The sequence below is a fragment of the Myotis yumanensis genome, unplaced genomic scaffold (assembly GCF_028538775.1).
Source record: "Myotis yumanensis isolate MYYU_CA2020_CCGP unplaced genomic scaffold, mMyoYum1.0.hap1 SCAF_10, whole genome shotgun sequence".
In the NCBI taxonomy this organism is placed as follows: domain Eukaryota; kingdom Metazoa; phylum Chordata; class Mammalia; order Chiroptera; family Vespertilionidae; genus Myotis; species Myotis yumanensis.
The window spans coordinates 31428057-31445199 of NW_027223761.1; the positions used below are offsets into that span (position 1 = coordinate 31428057).

General features: G+C 34.1%; 1 protein-coding gene across 17 annotated transcripts in view; it reads left to right on the forward strand.

Moving 5' to 3' along the window:
• The window catches only part of SOX6 (SRY-box transcription factor 6), a 553432-nt gene that overhangs the window by 100472 nt on the left and 435817 nt on the right, over nucleotides 1-17143 (forward strand). For 15 of the 17 annotated variants that reach the window (XM_070428241.1, XM_070428238.1, XM_070428248.1 and 12 more), the window contains exon 3: nucleotides 2537-2618. The exons of 1 other annotated variant lie outside the window; for it this stretch is intronic. The gene's annotated coding sequence lies outside the window, so the exon portion shown is untranslated. Of the gene's footprint in view, nucleotides 1-2536; nucleotides 2619-3861; nucleotides 3930-17143 lie in introns of those variants that run through there. One more of the 17 variants, XM_070428244.1, reaches the window with a different exon arrangement.

Consider the following 17143-nt stretch of genomic DNA (forward strand, 5'->3'; position numbering starts at 1 on the left):
ATTATGGGTTCTATTTTTCTGCTTCTTTGAATGGCTGGTAGTTTTTATTTTTGGCATCAACAAAAATTGTGAATTTTACCTTCCTGAGTGCTGAATATTTCTGTATTTCTATAAATATTTTTGTAGTTTTTTTCTTGGTATACAGTTAAGATACTTGGAAATAATTTTTATTCTATTTTATGTTTTCTATCACCATTTATCCCCTCTATGCCTTCTTCCACCTCCACTCTCCACCCCCACAATCACCACACTGTTGTCCATGTCCATGAGTTCTATCTTTATTAATCAATTTCTCCATACCCTCTCCCCCTAACCCCCCAAATGTGATCCTTTTAATGTTTGCTTTTAAGCTCTGTCAATTGAAACTAGTACAGCCTTTATTGTGAGGTTAATTTTCTCCACTACTAAGGCAATACTGTTTTGAGTACTCACCAATGCTTCTTGTGTTTTAAAGTTTTATATTTTTAATGATGGGAAAATAAACTATTCCTGGGTTTATGTGAGCTCTGGGATTATTCTTTCTGATCCTTTTGGATATCTTGCTCTAACTTTTTTTAGTTTTCTTATATGTGTACCCATGAGCTAGCTGATCAGTAATTGCTTAAATTCTTATAATGGACTCTGCAGATCTCTGGAAGTCTAACTCTCCTCTGTTAGTCTGCCCTATGCACTATAGCCACCTTGGTCTCCCTAGAATCCCCAGTTCTATCTTCTTAACTCACCGAGACCATAAAGCTCTGCCTCTGTGCACTGCAGTCAGTAATATCTTCCTTCCTTCCTTCCTTCCTTCCTTCCTTCCTTCCTTCCTTCCTTCCTTCCTTCCTTCCTTCCTTTCTCTCTCTGTCTCTCTCTCTGTCTCTGTCTCTCTCTGTCTCTCCCCTTCCTCCCTCCCTCCCTCCCTTCCTTCCTTCCTTCCTTCCTTCCTTCCTTCCTTCCTTCCTTCCTTCCTTCCTTCCTTTCCTCCTTCCTTTCTTTCTCCTCACTTAAGGATATTTTTCCACTGATTTTTAGAAAGAGTGGAAAGGAGGGGAAGAGACAGAGAGAAACATTGATGTGAGAGAGACACATCCATTGGTTGCCTCCCGCAAGAGGGACCGAGGAACAAACCTGCAACCGGTACATGCCCTTGACCAGAATTGAACCCAGGATCTTTCAGTCTGCAGGCTGATGCTCTATCCACTGAGCCAAACCAGCTAGGGCAGTAATTTCTTTCTTTATGCAGTAAGCTGTAAGGATAAACTTACTTGTTTTTCCTTTCTCAGAAATCACTGTCCTTAATTACCTGCTGGTCAGTGTCTGAGAATTGTTGTTTTCATATATTTTGCTCATTTTTTTAGTTGTTTAAGCCTGAAAGGTAAATTTGCTCATTGTTTGTTCATCTTGGTCAGAAGCAGAAGTCTCCACATATATGAAGAAATTATATAATGCATTTTATTGAGTGCTTCACACATAGAAAAATTTCAATAACAGATGGTTACTATTGTTATTTCTCTGCTGTGTCCTGTTAATGAAACTTTATTTTATATACAACCTTCAATAGGAAGCCTTTCTGGACCATTATCTCCACAGATGGCTTATTAATTTTTATTCTTTGTATCCACATCACTTTTACATACTTTTATTATGGCAAAAATCTATGTTACAAATTTTGGTTTACTTATCTTTTTATGGTGGGTTGTAAGCTCTTAGACAAATAAGTTCTATCTTGTTTTCTGTTCTTAGTTTCTAGTAAATAATAAGTGCTTAGATATTCGTTGCAAAAAAATGAACAATCAAGAGTGTCTTACACCTTTTATGAAATATTCAGGAGTAGAATTTTTGATTGAAAGGAAAGAGCGGTGGTTTAGGAGTATAAGAACATTTGAGCAGATTAAAAGCAGGAAAATATACACTATTTTGGGGATCCAGAGAATAGCATGAGAACAACCTCATTTGTTTGAGGTTGGTAATATAAAGTAATAATGATAATAATAATAACAATAATAACAGTTCATCTGAAAGAGAGAGAGAATAGAGGAGTGTAGAATGGGAGAAACATACTGTAATGTGTCAATGAAACCATTTTCTGATTATATTGCTGTAATATAGATGATAATATTGGTAACTTTATGTAAACATATATTGTATGAATCCTTGTAACTTGAAGTGTTGTAATAAAGGCTTTTAAACAAAGTGCTGAGAGAATACAACATGCTTTTGGGGGTAGATAAAACTTGGAAGGAAGTGGTAGGGATGGATTATCTGAGAACCAGAAAGGAATTCTAGCTAGTAGAGAATAACATAAATACAAAAATAGTATAGGCTGTAAATAAGCATAATGTAGCAGAAAGAACAAATAAACCTTGGAGTTGCGTTCTAGGGCTTTACTCTCATCCCCATCATTGGTGTGACTCTGGACAAATTACTTAGCTTAAGACTCAGTGTCCTCATCTATAAAATGAGTGTGGTTGTTGGGAAGATTATCTGATGAATAGAGAACATTTATTTTATATCTGGCAGATAGTGGGTCCAATAACTATTAGTTTCTTCTTTTTAGACATTCTATATCTTCTGATGAGGAAAGGAAAATGCTTCAAGAAGGACTTTGTGACCTCTCATCACTTTGTATAAGAGCCCAGGTATAATATATATATATATATGTATATATATAATTTATGAGTATAACTAATGTTCCCACTTATTTCTTATTTCTGTGGCAAATGAGGATTGCATTGATTTTTTGTGGTTTAATACTAAGGCCTTCATAACTTTAACACCCAGTTTCTTTACATTTTCTTGTTTTAACTTGTGTTTAAAATTATTGGGATTATTAGCTAAATTTTATATACAAATTAAACCATTGTACTACCACAATTAAATCTTTTTTATTTTAAAAAATTTACCATTATTGTTTAAAGTATTGCAGATGTCCCCCTTTTTTCCCCATTGACCCCTTCTAGCCATACCTGCCCTGCCCCCCACTGCCCCAGGCCTTCACCACACTATTGTCTTGCTTTATAGGGGACATAGCTATTGAATGAAAGATTGGACAGATGAGTATCAAAAATCTTAAATTTTCCCAAGTTTCCAACCCATTTGTATTTGTCTATTTCTGATATAATTGGCATATAACATATTAGTTTCAGCTGTAGGTTATGCATTTTATGAACAAAATCACTTTTTAAAAATCCTCACCTGAGGATATGGTTTTCATTGATTTTCAGAGAGGGTGAGAGAGAAACATCAATCAGTTACCTGCCATATGTGTCTGGCTGGGGATCAAATCTGCAACCCAGGTATATGCCCTGATGGGGAATCAAACCCACAACCTTTTGATGTATGGGATGATGCTCCAATCAACTGAGCCACCCGGCCAGGGCAAACAAAATCAGTTTTGATCTGAATTATCTATCATAGAATTGATACAATATAAAGTACAGAGTAAAGTTTAGAAACCTTTGACTTTAAAAAATAATCATACTTTATAAATCTCCAAACAACTTACAAGTATAGTACCTAACGCTGCTGATCCTGGTACATGAAGAACCGCGGTTAGTCCTCTGCCTAGTATCTCAAGTGCTGGGAGCTGAGTTGTCAAGGCTCTGGCATGGAGTGGCACCTGGCTTCATTTGCTCCCTCTGCTATAGACTGGTTCTTTGCATTTATGAACCTTAGTCTGGCCTTGATGACAGTTTGCTTGGTTAGAGTCACTTTATTTTTAGTTTAAGTCATTTTGCCTCCAGGATGCTTGTAAACATGTTGAGAGGCTGAGTTTTTGATGGATCTCACAAAACTCCTCTATAGGGCATGAACTGAAACCGAGCAGCTGACAATATTAATAATTCAGCATTTGGCAGTGTTGTGGATATTAACGCATTTGTAGTTCACCTTGACAAACCTTGGCCCAATCACATTCAAAAATGAATTTAGTCGTCTCATTTTAGTCTCTGGTGAGTATTTTAATACTTTTTTCAATCCATATATGAAATAGAGAAAATATTAATCTCCTCTTAGAAATGCAAGGTTCATAGCCCACATGGCTATATGTTGTGAAATAAAAGAAAATATGTTACAATAAATTGCCATCTTGATTTAATGAAAATAATGTTTAGGAATTTTTATATCACATTATGGCTGATTTGGGATATTTCAAATTGCTCATTTATTCAAAATTTCAGAGCAAAGTACCTATTTTGGTATTTCAGGTAAACATTTAACTCTTAACTTTAAATAACCAGTAAATTTATGTACTTAATGCAGGTAAATTTTTTAAAGCATTTATCAAAAAAACTGAAACATGCTAATTATTATAATAACTACATATAATAGCTAAGTATATTCAGCATTTAGGACTTTACAGTTACTTTACAAAAGTTACTTTCATGGGGAAATAAATGTATCTTCTTGTATTAAAATGCCTTAAGAATGACACAATTTTATTAAGTTATTAGTAATTCCAGGACACGCCTCATAATTTGTGGGGCCTAGAAATAATATGGCAATGACTGGAGTGGAAAGATCCTGATTCTTAAAATTTGGTGGCTGTTGAGCTGTATGAATAATCTATGCCCTTCTGGCACATACCAAGTGTATTTAAAATTGCAAAGGAATTTTTTTTAGTTACCTAATCTAGCTTCTTTCAGGCTAATATAACTACTTTGTTGTCAGATTTCCTCCTTTGAAGGCTATAAATGAGGAATTTAAATTTTTATATAAATAAAAAGTGTATTATTTGGTCCTTGAAGTGTTTGGGTCCATATTTTTACCTAGAAGACCTTACTGTTACATTCAAGTTGAACTACAAGGGGGGAAAGCTTATAAACTTGAAGTAACCTTTTGTGGTGATATAATGTGGTTTAAATTACTCAGTGAAAAACATGACTTAATAAAACTGAAATAAGCATATCAAATGAAGACTATTTTGTTTTGTCTGCCTAAAAAGTGATTTTCACTTTTAATGAATTTTAGTATAGTCAGAGACTTATGTCTCAATATTATATTTTCATTAACATAAATCTTCAAATGGGCAATTATGTCCACATGATAAATATGTGGGGTTAATGAGGGTAATTTGCCACCTGTGTCATGAAGCGGCTCCTTTTGATTCTTATGTAAAAATTTCCATAGTTTTCTTGGTAAGGCTTTAGAGGCTAAAAAGTCTAAATTGAAAGGGAAAACATTTAACACTTTAAAAATCTCACTCTTGCCAAGAAATGAATCATGCGTAAGGTCTGAAAATAAATAGAAAATAATTAAAGGTATATTTTAGATAGCAGATTGGATCCATTCAAAGAATTTGTAGGAGTGTCTTTATTATGCTGTGATACTAATAAATGGCATTGTGCTACCAGCTTAGTAATAGAAATGGAATAGGTTTGAAACCATAAGCTAGTTTAATAACTTTAACTCAATTTATTTTCACTTCTGTTTTCCTTGCAAAGGAGAATGCACTACATCTCTGTTATCAACCTGAATTTCTCTTGCTCTGGGAAGTAATAAAGTCCAACTCGGCTTTTGACACAGCCTGAGTTACATGGATTAGGTAAAACTGATCTTAAAAGGGGAAAATTGGATACTCAGCAAACCCCAGCAGATATTTTGACACACTCTTCAAGCTGATAAGAGTTGTCATAAATTTAAACATAAACTTTCCTAGTACAGAAACTTCACTAATAAAAGGCTTTGAATATTTTATGAATGACTGAGCACCCTGCTTTGCTAATAAGTCCTCTGGAAGCTATGACTTTTGGGGGATGGTTTTATTTTTGGAGGAAGGGGTGTTGAAGAGAAGGTACTGATGAGGTGTCATATAATTTTACAAGTTGCATAACTGCTTTTAACTATGAAACTATTTCTGATTAAAATAACAATTGAGCTTGTAATTTTTTTCTGAACAGCTGCTGCTCCAGGGGGTCATTTCCTTGGAGAGCTTGAAAATAATCGTACTCCTGGTACATGAGTTACGTAGTCTTGTGTTTTACAGCAAAGCACAAAGTTTAAAGCCTATAGAAGAATGTTATTTGAAAGCTGTCAAACCATGTTAAAAAAGACTGCATCGTCAAAAGGCCCTGGTGGCCACGATTCTGCATGTAGCCTTGTCTTATTCATTATAAAATGCATGTTTATAAAGTTCCACAGAGCATCCAATTCCCAATTCACTTATATCAGCAAGACTTAACTTGCTCATTAATCTAAATTCTTTTGCAACTTTAATCTACATGTTTAATTAATCATAAAATGAGGCGGTAAGTAATTTCAGCAATGTGTGGCTTGTTATCAGATGCATTTAATCACTCTTCTGTGAGCTCATTTGGAAACACCTGAAGATGTCGAGTGCAGTTTGAATAAGCATAAATTATTCTTTGTCAGTGTACTTCACTCAACTAATAAGACATTAATTTAAAAGGCACTGTTTGTCATTTTTAGATCTTTACCAATATTTTTAGCTTGGCAATATAACTCTAATTGTATATATGATTCACAACTAGTGCCCGACATAGGAAAGGGTAAGAATTTAATTCATTTTTCTTATTTACATGTAATTATGTCATGTAATCTTAGTTTTTAATGAGGATTAACCATCTTGTAAGTATTCATATACTTTTGGAATAAGGTACTAATGAATTATAGTTAGAAAAATTATTTGTTGGTACAAAGAATGGTGACTCCTTGTTTCTTGCCTAGGTTAGGTCTGAAAGGGCGTGAGGTTTGGGAGAGGGCATTGATGTGAGAGCACAGGTATTGCAGAGGGATTATATAATGCAGATATTAATCTTTAAAAAGTCCAAGTAATATAACTATATTTAGCTATCTCACATAATAACATATGTAGTCCTTAATAGGTCCAGGTAGCCTAAAATAATACAGTTCTATCCCCCCTCTCCCAGTCTCTTAACATTATTGGACAGTTGATGATAACGATTTTTAAAAAGCCAAAAAACAAGCACAATAATAACAAAAAACCACTCATAGCTTCACAGCAAAAAAAAAATTCATGAAAGCTGACTGAGTTATATATCTCGATGTCAGGAGTGTAGGAATAAAAATTGCATTTTATAGGATGTCATCACCTGTCCTGTTTATGCCATGAGAGCAGTGACACACAGTAAGAATAATTATCTCAGTGGAAACAAATTTATTTACCTGCCGTGGAACATCCCTGTTTATCTTACTCATGAACTCATCTCACTCATATGCTATCCATGGATTGTCAGCAGTGAGCCAGAGGGGATGATTCCTGAAAAGGGAATATTGGTTTGAGCTGAAATATAGCCATATTCTCCATTTTTATTGGACATGCACATCTCCTGGGCTTCTTCCTTTTCTTCAGGGATACTATACACTGAGCTAACATTTATATGTCCATTTCTTACTCTATGACTCATGATTACATAAAAACTTTTCCTCCTGTTTTTCTTTCTAAGGGAAAACAAAATCCCAGAAAATATCATTTGTACTGTTGAAGTCATATACTAGACCATAGTGGCACAACACAGTGAACTGCCATTTACCCTTATTTCACTCAAAGAACTAGGAATTGTTGTTGTTTTTTTAGAACCTCTGATGAAAACCTCAAACACTGGGTCCTTCTTTAGAATCATCATTGAAAAACAACATTCATTTGAATTTAACTTTCTTGTTAAGAATACTTTTCTTATTCCTATAGAATCTTAGTGATAGACACATACAGTCTTGAATGCTTGTTGTTTTTCTGGATAAGGAACCTCTCAAACTTTCCTTACTCTCCTTCCCTTGGCAAAACCTGAGATAATTTTTCCAAACAGATTTATTTTCTAACTTGTTGTTTTGGGTGCAAAGAAAGAACACGGTGTCCTTCCACACCCCAACTGATGTGTGAGAGACCTGCCCTGTTGTCCTATTAGGTCCCTCCACACAAAGACAATGGTGTATTTTATAAAATATTATATTTCAGCGTAGCAATTTGTATGACATACTTCAAGAGGAAAATGATAACTATGTTCCATGCAGCTCTTATATGCTCAGATGTTCGCATATGTGCTTTTGCGTGCGTGCACGTGTGCACGCGCGCGCGCGCGCGCACACACACACACACACACACACACATACACACATACACACACCTTTATCCAAAATGCAAACAAACTACCTCTTCTACCCAGTCACAAACAAGGATATACCACTTAAACATGCTTCTTCAATGGTGGCTTCACAATTGGTTAGAATGCATAATACCCAGAATTATGCACTACTCCAATGGGTGCAACTGAATGAGTGGGCCTTCCATCTCCAGCTGACCTGACAGAGATGGCTAGCAGGGATCTGATTCTAATGCACAATTTCTATATCTGAAGGATAGCATGCTGGTAACGAAAGGGATTAATGATGGCAGAGAGGGTTGGGTGAGATGAGTGAGGAGCATGTGCAATGTGGTATCCACTAACACATGTGCTCTGGGGGATGATTTGGAAAGCCTGATTGGACATCAGAGTTGTCAGCTGCTGTGGGGCTTCAGGCTCAGCAGATGAATGAGAATGTCACAGTGCAGTTGGTTTCAGGCAACACTTCTGACCTTTCATTACAAGTCTCAATAGCTTATATTAAAATTGGAGAATAATGATATCTTAAGTTATGCTTCATGTTACACCTCAGGAGAAGGCTTGATATCTCCCACTCCTCTACCCCCAGTTTCTTAAACAAGTTAAATTCTATTCTAATTTTTACTGAAAACATTATATGTTATTTCCTACAAAAACTTTCATAATTCATGTCCATCCATCTTTCCTTGGAACCCAGGCTTTGTCTGTTAACATTGTTTGTTTTTCTATAGTGAGCTACTTTTTCTTAATCATTAGAAATTGGCTTTTATTAGATTATTAGGCATCATATCTGTACAGTATATTTGATGGCTTTATGAGAATTTCTGATGATAGATGTTCAAAGCTCTGCCCAGGTAACACTTTTACGGATCCACGTAGTCTTGCTCATATATGAAAACAAGGCATTGGGTTATACAGATGGTTAAGTGTGCATTTAGTTATTGCTCAAGAATTTTCATGAGAATGGACTGACTTATACTTTTGTTAATTTCTTAGTGTCCTTAGCTTAGAAACTTTGTGTATTTTTTAAGGCAGCATCTGAATCAATTATACTAGTATTCAGGAAAATATAATAGTGTATGTAGTTTTAGAAACTTTCTTTTTTTTCATTACCCATAGTACCTAGTATTGGCATGGTTATCACTCCTGTAATATTAACAACGTATTATAGCCATAATAATTATTTGTTTATGCATACTTCCAAGTACTATATTTTAAAATCCCAAACTTCATATATAGTAAATGAGAAAGTAATTTATAACTTAAACGTTGAATTCTCACTTTTCTTTTTTATTTATGCTTCCCTTTTTGTAAAGCGAATGACCTACTTAAAAAAGGCTGATAGTTGCCTAATATTTTAGTATTCCTTTATCTATTTCACAAAAAGACTTTTTGAAGTATACACAGGGATGTATTTGTAGGCAATTGTCAACTTACAGATAAAGTTCTGAAAGTTTGTTGTTTGGAATTTGGAATGGATACTCATATAGAAACCATGTTATAGATGGTGATTAGGTTCCTTGGGCAACCTAGTGAAACCCATTTATTCCATAATATGGCTGAATTATACTATTGAGAATACTATAGTAGCTAACCAACTACTGTCTGTTAGACGGCTTTGTTTGAAATGTCATTTTGAAATTTGACTTTAATCATATGCTTTTGATGAATTTCTGGTAGTTGGATTTGACTTTTTCTACCTCCACTCTACCAGTTCACAGCAGTGAAAATGAAATAACCCTTGGAATGGAATTTGGGAGGTGAGGATGACTTCCTGATGTCTCTAGCTATGGAAAGTAACTGGGCATTCTGCCTGGAGCAGGAGTGAATGGGCAACCCTGGTGACCTTGGTATAGAGGTGTATATCTGTTTATAAATGAAGGGCATCCTATTGGAGATTTATATATTTTTACAGTAAAGAAGGAACATTTTCTAATTTTACACTGATGAGCCAAAGGGTGGAGAAGGTCAGTTCTTCTGCTCATTCACTATGCCTCACAGTATATTCTAAGTATTATTTTTAAAGTTATTTAAAAATATTTTATTTTTAATCAAAGAAATTCATTTTTTATTGATTTTATTGGGTGACATTGGTTAATAAAATATAGGTTTCAGGTGTATAATTCTATAATACATTATCTGTGTATTGTGTGTTCACCACCCCAAGTCAAGTCTCCTTCTAGCACCATTTATTCCCCCTTAACCCTATTCTACATCCTCCACTCCCCTTACACTCCCATCCCACCTGCCATAATTTTGGCTAGCGCTGGTGAGAGTAGTTCAGTTTCTAATACCAGAACAGTTTTGGAATATATTATGTATTAGGATCATATAAGATGAGGTGATATATGCATGTAGGAAGCAGTTTAAATTGACTGAAAATTAAACATTCCCAAATACATGACAGTTCACCCAAATGATGACTAGTAGTCCTTTGCTATTAAACTACATAACATCCTTTAAGAGTTTCAGAAGTAAGTAATATGAAAGTGCAAATAGCTAATGGAAAGTTTATTTGGTCACATGTAAAACATTATCTTGAACCTCAGAAATTGAATTATATTCATCCTTTTTACTTCAAATCTGGCAAAAAAATTTTTTTTTTTATTGTCAACGGGAAAGTATGAAAAAGGAGAGTAATGGAGATAAAATGAGAGAAGTGGTATTTAAAAGGCTCTAAAGATTTAAGTTGTCAGAGAAAACAGTTTGATGAATTATGAGTGAAATAGAAAGAATTTAGTTTCCCAAAGAAATACATGGCTCAAAGTGTAGGGGAAAAGTGCTTGGCAAAACAAACTATGTATTTTTCTTAACCCAAGGAGTTCACAAAAACAAAAAAAGAAAGCATTTGGCAAAGTAAAAACTCAGCTGACTTCATGCCTACCAAGTGAAAAATCTGATTCTTTATCATCTAAGCGCATAGTTGGGTAACTCACAGAGCTACCCAGTGTATAGGTTGCAATGGCAAGAAGCCAACAGTGAAATCAAACTCATAAGCACTCTATAGAAAACCCCTCAAATTACTGCTGTGCTGTTGCCAGCTGTACTGCCAGGGAACAAGAGCTGTACATATTTCTGTGGAATGACTAGGTTACTTAACACAGCTTGATTGGCTCTGTTCCTGGCCCTGTTCTCTTTGGCTGACAGCTGACCACCATACTGGTTTGGTTTGAAATAAGACCAAAGTGAACAAAATCCCTTATATGCACCTTCCTTTTGTACATTGCTTTCTTCATGCCATCCCACACCCCATCCATATCTTATATATTTTGCAAAAGGAGAGATAACTGAGTTTCTTTAAATAAAGCATGTTGGGTGATACTTTGCTGTCCTTTTATTCCACAAATCATTTTTAGAGAGTGGTTTCTTCGGTCTTTTATTTGTAAGTGCTTGAATTTATTGAATGTGAAAAGAATGACATTTTAAATCCTTCTAATTATATTACTTTTCCTTCATTTTAAATCATCCCTTGCTTCATGATTCTAGAACTAGAATGATTATTCAGAAGCCATCTAGTCTTTCTCTCTTGCCCTTGGATAAACTGATAGGTAACTACTTTTGTCTTATAGTCTTTCAAATAAGAAGATAACACAAGATCTCCCAAAGGGCACTAGATGGCTTCAATTGCTACATTCCATGAATTAGAGAAGCCTTTATATGAACAAGGTGGTTGGCTCTTTCCCTGTTATGTGAGAGCCACGGTTTCATGTGTTCTAGTTCCTCTTAAGTTAAGAGGGTTTCAAACATTTTTTATTATGATGCAGACTAAGAAATTTCTATCCTGACCCAGTATGCAATGTTATATAACTGAGATAAAAAGTTTTCATGAACAATACTTACCCTTATTACATGTGCTGTGTTCTATTTTCTCTTTTCTCCCCTCTCATTTCCTTCTCTTCCTTTGTTCCTTCCTTCCTTTATAACCTTTTTTTAAAAAAAATAAAAATTGCTGATTGGCACTCAGAAAATTGATTATTATCATCCACTCAACAGTTTGAAAAATATTGCATTAAAATAGGCAAGTTTTTTTTTTTAAGTTTTGATATTCATGTTCTTTGGTCTGCCATTGTTTTTTAAAAATTTATCTTTATTGTTGAAAATAAAGAACTTATATGTATATATGCATAACCATGGACACAGACAATAGTGTGGTGAATTCCTGGGGAGGGGGAGGAGGTTAGGTGTGGGGTAGACAGGGTCAATGGAGGGAAAAAGGGGTCTGCCATTGTTTTTAAATAACTGAGTATCCACCATAGGACTCTAATTCCATTGCCTGTTTTGGTAAAATCATTAGGAAATAACATTTGTACTCTACTAGTGGCATATAATTTATTAATAACATCATGTATTAAGTGCCTAATTGTGCCAGATGTTGTGTTAAATGCTTTATATATATTTGTCATGAAACTTTTTTCATATAATCATCATAATTACACTGAGAGGGAGAAAATTGTTATACCCATTTTCATAATTGATGAAATTGAGTCTCAGAGTCATATATAAACTTTCCCAAGAGTAACAGTAAATGATAGAGGTCGAATTCAGATTCAAGATTGTTTGTCTCAATGACCATACTCTTTCTTTCAACTCTAATAATCTCTTAATTTTGGTATTAAAAATAAGTGCTAAGAAAACAGACTTGAAATGATAATTGTCACATATTTTTAATAATGTGAGTTGAAACTTCTTATGAAATAATTATTACTCTGTAAAAAAAATGGAAAAGAAAGAATAGAAGAAAGAAAAATAATATCTTCAGAGCCATGGATAGGAAAACTTGCTCTATTTAAATTTTGTAAATTAAATCTTATAAAAGTCTTTTTTTCAGGAAAAAAATAGGTATTCATGGAATTACATCTTATGTTACAGGACAGGATATTTTAGCAAGTCAGAGGAACTCAAATATGAATGAAGAGTGGAATTTTCCTTTCGTTTTCCGTAATAACTAGGTTTGTTGAAGAGAAAGACTGAGGAAAAACTGACCACCATGCCTGGTTTTGAAGAAAAACCTGTTTATATGTGTAACACATTAGAGAAATTGTTTGGAATCACTTTGACTATGCAAAAATGTGAGCACTGAAATTCTTAAGCAAGGTGTGGGGCTATCATCTCCACGAAACTAAGTGAAATAAGAATGAATATTCATGAAAGTAATTCACTTACCTCATTTTTCCACTGTCTCTCTGTAAAAGAGGAAATATTTTAGAAAGAAAATAATGGGTATGGTTGGCTTTTAAGACCTCTTTTCCTATCCTCAACCACTGCCACATTCTTAGGTTTAATGCAAGACAGTTTCTGTCTCTCTTTCCTCCTTTCTCTGTCTCTTTCTCTTTCTCTCTATCTCTCCTCCCTTGTCTTCCTCTCCCCTCCTCTTCTCTTCTCTCTTCTCTCCATTCCTGTAACTTTCCTCTCTCCCCCTACTCTCCCTTCTATCTTCTCATTTCCTCTGCCCCTTTCTTTCATTTTGCATTCGTACATGCAATCCTTATATTTTTCATGATAACCTTTATTCTTTTATTAGAAAGATGATTCTTGAATTTTTAAGTAAGATGAAGAAAGATCTTGTTTCTGCTTATTAAAGTGATGATTTAGAAAAAATGAAATAATTTCTGCCTTCTTATATATCTTTCTCCTATAAGCCAAACATATACTTTCAGAAGAAATGTTGAAAAGTTGACATCTACTTTGTATCTTCTTGGGAGTAAGAAGTGTCTAATGTCACTGTATGAACATTAAAGAGAAAACCAAATATTCCACAGTGAAAATTGGTATTGACTCAGGTACTTCTGCCACACTAACTATAAACATACTTTTGTAAGCACAGTTTTATACAAGGAGTTGGACTTGTTCACTATGTAATTGCTATATGATGTTACCCCAGAGGAGAATTTGAAAGCAGGCAGGTGTGCTAGATCTAAGCCTCATTGAACTCAAGGTCAAGATTCCAGAACTAGCTTTCTCAAGTGTACTCAGACAAGGTGGAATAAGATGAACTTGGATTCAAAGATACTACTACAAAAACATTCTTTGAAGTTTAGAGGAAGGTAAGAAGGATTATTTTTCAGTGATAGTAAAGTGTAATAAGAATATTATCAGTAATAGGTACATGGTTGAGATGTGTTGATAAAACTCCGAAATAATGCTGTGGGTAGACAGATTTGATTTATGAAAAAGGAATAAAAACACCCACAGACACATAGCTGCAACCATATAGGGCAGATACACAAATATACAAATCATGGGGTAATTTTGAGTGTTTTGGTAGAATGAAATGCAAAACAAGAAACAAAGCATATGCATACTCTGATAAGATGGGAATAGAGAAGAGCAACATCCACTATTATTCAGAAAAGATTTTGCAGATTTGGTGGGTTAAATGTTTCAGTTTCCCTGATTTATTGAGTCTAAAGGAACAAATATAATGTTACCATGGTGTTATTTTGCTTATGCATTTTAATGTGAATCTTTAGGTAGAATCAAAGCTTATACGTTTTTAGATATAGATTCTATTCTTGATTTAGGATTCTTCTGGATTTTAGGATTCTTCTGGATTTTAGGATTATGTGATGCTGTCAAGATAGCGCTTCCCTAAAGTACCATTGGTTCTAGTACCTCCTAAGGTAACCAAAATAAATGAATTTTTATAATGGAGCAAATGCAGCAGATGTTATGAATTTGACTTCTATGTGGAAGTTAATTTTGTTTTGTTCTATACTTTAGGCTTTAACTTTGGTCAGCTTTCTTGGTCACAAGGAGGAATTGGTTGAAAGAAAGTGGACCTATTACCAGCAATTTAGGATTTGCTTAGGCAAACTTAATCTACACTCTTTATCACTTTTAATTTCACTGTTTGTACATTCCACTATTTCTAACAAAGATAGATACTTTGCTTTTCACTATCTTAAACCTATTATTCAATGGTTCCATTGTATATGTGAAGAGTGCATGCCCATCTGTATACAATGCCAGAATAATTCCATAGTAACAACCTGCTTTAGGACATGTTCTCTGGGACAGGTGCATTTCAGGGTAAGAGGGATGGAAAAGGACTAATATTTATTGAGTACCTATATATGTTATCTCATTTAATTCTTGCAAGAACTTTGAGATAAACTGTTGGAATAGGAAACGCCCTTATTAAAGAGCAAAATTGCCACAGATTCTTATTTAAAGGACAACACTTAAAGAAAATGCCAACTTATCCTTGCCATTATAGTGGCTGAAATGAGAAATAAGTGAACTATAAAGATATAAGTGAGAAAATGTGAATGATAAGGCACTAACCATTACCATTTGCCTCCCCCTGACAGTGAATTATTGGACATAATGCATCTAAAAGAGAAACTAGCACTGTAATCATTGTGACTTTATAAAATGCTATCTCAGAAAAGACAAAGATTCACTCTTCTGCTCAAGTGAGGAAACACTTATTCTAATAGACTTTCATGTACATTGCCTAGATAAGGGAGCCTTGGTAGAACCACAGGCATAAACTGTTTTTAACATGTTCATTTAATTTCACTCCTGGGAAAGGGGTCTTTCATTGCAAAGGGCCTTTGATATAAAAGAAAATATCCTGAAATAACATATTTTCAGTTTTTATTTCTTGATGACCCACTCCAAGTTTGATTAGATAATAATTACCATTTTTAAACAAAATAATAAAAAAGTAGGTGAGGTTAAATGTTTTAAAAAATACAGAGAAGCTATCTTTTTCTTTACTTAAAATTTGTGGAGATTTTGTCAAGCATCTAGCACTATGGTTGATTTATAGTAGATGCTCAATAAATACTGAAATGAAACGTGGAAATAAATATGTGTACATTCATTTATTTATTCCTTTTTATTTTTATTTTTAAATTATTATTGAATTTATAGGGGTGACATTGGTTAATAAAATATAGGTTTCAGGTGTACAACTCTATAACACATCATCTGTATATTGTATTGTATGTTCACCACCCCAAGTCAAATCTCCTTCCATCACCATTTATCCCCTTTTTAGCTTCTTTGACCTTCTCCCACCCCCTTTCCCTATTTATTTCTTTTATAATCAACAGACATTTACAGAAGGTTTAATAGGTTTCAGATAGACATATTGGAGATTTAAATGTGAATAGCATACTAAAGCTAGCCTTTAGCCAGCATAAAAATCCTAGTGGAGAGACAAGTGAAGAGAGAAATTATAATAACACATCAGTCTTAGAATTAGGGTATGAAAGAAGTAAGAAAAATAGAAATTTGCAATTTGCCAGGGAGAACTGGGGGGGAAGACTTCATTGAATAAATCAGTTAGCATCTGAGCTGCTTCTTAAAGGAGTAATGAGGATGTGGAGTTAGACTATTCTAAGCTGAGGATATAGCATTTGTAAAAGTACCCAGACATTGAAAGGGTCTGCTATGTTTTGAGAATTGTAATAATTCAGTATCATTGCCATGGGTACAGCAGAGGGGTTAGGGAAAGAGATTAGACTGGAAAAAAAAACACAATACGTGAGAGTTTTGAGTAGTGCCATTGTTTTCTGATAGGAACCTGGAAAATGTTTAATTTTACTTAATTAATTTGAGTAAGATGGAGATTTTTCTAGAATATTAAACATTTTACTAGAATTTCCATGATATACCTTTTAGTGCTTTTACTATAGCATATGAGATGAGATATTAAGCTGTTAAAATAATGAAGTTATGCCAACTATGATGTGATATGAGAGTTTGGAATAATTTATTGAAAAAATTGCTAGTCACTTTCTCTTGAAATTGTGCTTTTTGAGTTGCTTTTTGAACTTACCTGTACCTTGTCAGCCTTGCTAGACAACTTGTAGGTCAGTCAAATGGATTTATTTCTAAATTCTAAGAAGTAAAGGCACTGAATGCTAACATAAATACAGTTTATTTATGGTTAATAGTTTTTATTTTTGCTTTTAAGAGAAAAAGAAGGCTATACAAAATATGTAAATGCATATCATCTCACTAGCTTCATGAAACTGCTAGCTGGGTATATCTTTGTTTTCTTCATCTTGTGAGCTTCTCAAGATATATACTTGTACTATGTGTTTTATTTGTACTAGGTGCTTTATATACATATG